The sequence below is a fragment of the Colossoma macropomum genome, unplaced genomic scaffold, assembly GCF_904425465.1.
Source record: "Colossoma macropomum unplaced genomic scaffold, Colossoma_macropomum, whole genome shotgun sequence".
NCBI classification, from domain to species: domain Eukaryota; kingdom Metazoa; phylum Chordata; class Actinopteri; order Characiformes; family Serrasalmidae; genus Colossoma; species Colossoma macropomum.
Window position 1 is genome coordinate 17,824,144 of NW_023494786.1, and position 5,486 is coordinate 17,829,629.

Here is a 5,486-nt window from a genome sequence, read left to right on the forward strand (position 1 = left end):
GTTCAGACCACTGCAGCATGGCATATTGTTTTGAGTTAATGGTTCCAATGGTGTTTCCATGGTGACCTGTATCAAAATGTTCAGCCTACACCAGTAAACACACTCAATCCCAACTGGATTAGGAGAAGAATACAGTAAAATCCCTGCAGAATGAATGAAATATATGTACTAAGATGTGGATATTTTTTTGTAAAGAACATGCAACTGATTATTAGTTTAATCTTAATGTCAATATTAATACTGTACTCTTCTAAAGACAAACATATTCACAAAAGATTAAAAGCAACATAGGAGACAATCCATACAGTAACTGTACTTCAGTGATGTTTATCATAATGTATTGAGTCTTTATTATTTTATATTATGTATTATCTTGCTATATTGCTATATTATACTATTATTTATTTTTTGGAGTAATGAAAGATACAAATATCAGTGTCCATCAACACTGAACAGTGTATACTTAAGCATTGACAGTAATACATGTTATGTTTATGGTCTAATAGCAATCTCAGATAGTAGAGTAATTTGTACTAGTTTGACTTGGTGACAGCTAATTTAGCTGAACTTTAGTGTGATAGCAGTGTGTTATTACAGTAAGTAATGTTAACCTTGCGAATGTTTTCTGGTAGGTGCATAAGAATTGAAGAATTGTTAACAAAAAATTTAATTGTTGCGCTAACCTAACCTGAGGCCTTATTCCATCTCTAAAGTGAACAAAATTACAATAAACACATGTAGACAAATATGTTGCAGATAATGTTCTAAGAATTTCAATATCATTACTGACATATGGGCTTAAGGTTTTGAAAAGTGCTGGGGACGGGCTTCACAGTGACAACCATAAACAGACCACAATAGTCGTGCGTCATTCAGCAGACCTCGTTATGCCCATATTAGGAACTCCGGGTCTAAGCCTATTTCTTTATGGGCAGAATGAATAGGGTTTTCGAAAAATCGCCTCTATCGCACCCAGTGTTAAATAAAAGTGTTCAGAACCCGATACGTTTTGTCCTGTGAACATTTTTCTCCAGAATACCACTGGATCCTCTGAATTACGAGGTCGTTAAAGAGCTATAATACTAATATTGCTACATGCGAGCTAAAGCTACTGCGCATCAATTTGATGTCACTAAGCTACACGAAACTAAGGCGGGCTGTGGCGGTGCTCTGACGAGCTGTGCTACCTTACCGAAATGTTCTACAGGAGCGCATATTTATGGGTACACCCGTAAATACAACCTCTAGGTAGGATATTTTTATAGGCTAAAACTCCTTATCAAAAATACTACCCGTGTTAAAACTACGAGACTGAATTTAGCTTTTTTTCGCAGCTTCTTGTTTGAAGAACAAGATGAACCTTAAATGGTGCAGCAGCTGTGACTAGCCATCACAAACATTAGCAAACGAGACAGAGAAATACTGACCTGTGAGTTCGGTGAAACAGCAAAAATAAGTCAATGTTACTCAGCTGTTCAGCGGAAATAGAGAAACCTCCTCTTATCACGCCTTTGCATCCTCCATGAAGCTGAAGTCAGCTTCTTTTTCGCCGACTGCTTATTCGACTTTTCCCGTTCCACCTTAAATGCAGCATTTTAGAACGTAACTGCTGCGCCATTTAAAGTGGAACGAGAAAAGTCGAACAAAAAGCTGGCGAACTTCCTGAGAAAATGTCCTCAGAAAAAATGTTACCAGCATTAAAATAAAAAATTAGGATATTCCGAGAGCCTAAATCAGTTTATCAGGGGGTGATAACCTGCTTAAGGAGGCTGTCAGTCTAATGACGTGAATTCAGTGCGTAGTAGCTTTAGCTTACATGTAGCAATATTCATATTTAAACTCTGTAACGACCTCGTAATTCAGAGGATCCAGTGTTATTCGAGAGAAAAGTGTTCACAGGACAAAACGTATCGGGTTCTGAACACTTTTATTTTCCACTGGATGCGATAGAGGCGATGTTACGAAAACCCTATTCATTCTGCCCATAGAAAAATGGGGCTTAGACCCGGAGTTCCTAACATGGGCATAACAACATGGCGCCGACTACAAAATGACGACACGTCTACAGTGGTCTATGGAAACTAGACTTACACATAGTTACATTCGCAATACAGTGCAAGGCACTTTCCATAATTACTTCATTTAAGCCTCAAAACTCTTTAAAGTGTACTTTTTCCTTTGACGATTTTGACAAAGTATTAATCAGAGCAAGTGCTTAGCCTTGAGAAAATGTTATTTTCCCACCTCAGGCTTTCAAATCAAATACAATATGATCCGTTTTACCTGAAACTTTCTAGGGAGATGTATAAATAGCATTTAAAAGCCTGTGATAATTCATTACTTTCTAGCAAGAAATACATATTGTAGCGTGTTCAAGAAATGTTAGTTTTAGGTCATTTGTTCTCATTCTGCTAAGGACTCTTATTTTGAAGGGAGGAGCTAGTTCATTATATGCGCGTGAGCGGAAAAAGCGATGGGAGAGAGAAGCGAACATAAACGCGGCACAATATAACTACGAGGAGAAAATGTGTGTGGGGGATATCAAAGTAAGCAAAATTCACACATTTTTGTAGTCATTTTATTAATATTCACATTAATAGTTGACAACCACAACAAAGAATACATCTTTCATAGGCAAAACATCTCAGCTCAACGTATCCTGTCTAAGGCTGATGCCTAAATGCCATTGAGAGTTAAATAGTACACACTGAACCCTAACTGACATTGGGGACTCCGAGCTGCCTAACTGGAGTGTTCTACACTATTACATGCCAATGTGAACCTACTGGTTTGTTTCACAGACACAACACAGACTGACTGACCTTCAAAGGCTACGTCTTGGGAGCATCTTGTGAGAGGAATCATTGTTTCAGGGGTCAGTGATGACCTCTAACATCTATTCCCGCTACTGCTGACTAAAGGACACTCAAGGACAATCTGCCTGTCACAAGTCCTTCTGATTTTGTTCCCATAAAATCGAGGTCAGTGGATATGAAAATATGGTAGTATTTAACATGTTTAACACTGATTATATGTGTATAATCAAGCCTTATTGTGCTTCCATAGTGAATGACTTTCCATAGTGAGCCACTTTCTGTATACTAGGGTGAGATGAAAATAGAGTATAATTACTATTATTGCTGTGTAACAACTTGTAGTGGTCACTTCTGTTCAGATTAGTGTTGCATGACTCCAGTTTTACCATATCAAACAATCTCTGGCCATCAGAAGCTGGAGTAATGTTCTTCTGATGTTTCTGAGGTTGATTTAAAATGGGAACATTCAAATTAGCATGTGTAACGCTTGATAAAATTCTGGACTGCTACATTAATGTTTAATTGGCTGGTCAGATTTGCTTAACAATTCCATCATGTATACACTCGGACCAAAAGACTTTACACCAGAATTGAATCCAGCTGATTAATACCTTTAGTTTACTGTTAAGTGCTGTGTTTCAGTGTAGATAAAATGGAATTCAGTGCTTAGCTACATTTAAAAAAATACTTGGTACTTTTAACAACATTTCATTTGTCAGACTTATCCATCATCTGGCACAAGCATTCACACAGAGCATGCATAATTCACAAACTATGGCAAGGCTCAGCTTTGCTTAGCAGGTACACATATTTTGTAATAACTAAACTGTACAATCAGAATATTTCAAAGAAATGTGTAACGCATTGACTTTCCTTCACCCTGCCTGATTCTGCATCAGTGTGCTTTTGTGTCCTAACGGATGGTGCAGGTTCATGTGAACTGACCACAAACTGCAGTGAAATGAAGCATGATGTTTAACAGAGTCATAAGATATGCTGACTTTTGTCTAACAGGAACTCTCCCTGCTTACAAGACGAGGTCGTGTTGAACAGGTGGGAAGTTTCTGTTTCTGTATTCTGATGTGTCGTTTGCCTTGAGTTGTCAGTAGATGTCTCTCTGTTATATATTTGTGTCATATGTTTATATGCCCAGTTATGAATTGCCCCTCAGGGACAAATAAAATATATTAAATTCAATTCAGTATTCAAGAATAAATTAACATTTCTGCTGCTGTTATGAGCAAAATGAAAATGAAACTAATTTTCTGAAGCATACGTTATTGCTGCTTATTTTTGCTCTGCATCATGATCATTACACTAGCACACACCTAACACACCTAACAATGGATTGTCTCCTCACATATACTAAATACACCTAGGCATAAACACTGCCTTGCTATTTCTTCACCCTCATTTGCCTTTACTTTGTTAAGAATTAAAAAAAAAAACTACCTGTAAACATTCATTGTATTTTTTAACTCATAAAATACTGTCCAGAGAAAGGTACACAACTGCAGACCTTTTCTTTGTGTCCCTGTACCAGTCTATCAAGTATCTTTTATTCATTGTGGTGACAACAGAAACATTGAGGGTGTATTTACAAAACTGTTGTGTGTGAATGTGTGAGTCTGGGGTGGGTGGCATACTCTAATAACACTGTATGGGCGTTCACTGTAGTTGACTGTATCAGTGAGTGTGTGACTACTACACACTGAAGCTTATGCAACCCCTGCACTGTACACAAGACACAAAGAGAGCTACAGACAGGACAACTGTAAATATATTCACTGGCTCACTGGCTCAGATATTACACAACATGTATATGCTGCATTCTGAATCCACTCTGTGGTGCCTTGACATTCACAAAATGTTTATACTCTAAACAGGCCTTCTTGGTGATTTACATTTATACTGTATCCCAAAAAGGTTTCTAGTATGACTGAAGAGACTGATTTTTTATTTCAGGGAATGTGTTTCTAAATATGCTGGGGCTGATTTAAATCATGTATATTAATATTATTTTAATGAAGTATATTAGTACTAATAAAGAGTCCACTAGCTCAACTCCATAATAGGGGTGTGCTGAAATGAAAATTCTTGGCTGAAACATAAACCCAAAATTCAGACCAGGGCTGACAACCAAAAAAAAAGGTGACAGTAAATAACAGTTTATATGAAATAAAATCACTAAAACTATTACAGTATGTAGGTTACAGTATGTGCCACAAATTCCAGTGTCCTCACAACAGAGAACGATTGGTCATCGAAAACTATTTCTACTAATTCTATTATTTTTTTCCTACGCTCTTAAAGAAGATGGTTCTTCAAGGGTTCTTTAGTAAAGACAATGGTTGTATATAGAACCATGAACATTCAAAGAACCATTTGCATGCTTAAATGTTTTTTTGCATGGTGAAATGGTTTTTCAGATCAATGGATAATGTGTTGTATATGATTCTAAAAAACCTTTTTGAAAAGAGTTCTATATTGCACCAAAAAGGGTTCTTCTATTGTTACAAGCTTGACATCTTACCAATAGCAGAACCCTTTTTGGTGCTATATAAAACCATATACAACACATTCTCCATCAATATGAAGAACCATTCATAAAAACATTTAAGCACGCAAATGGTTCTTTGAGTGTTGAGGGTTCTATATAAAACCCTTGAA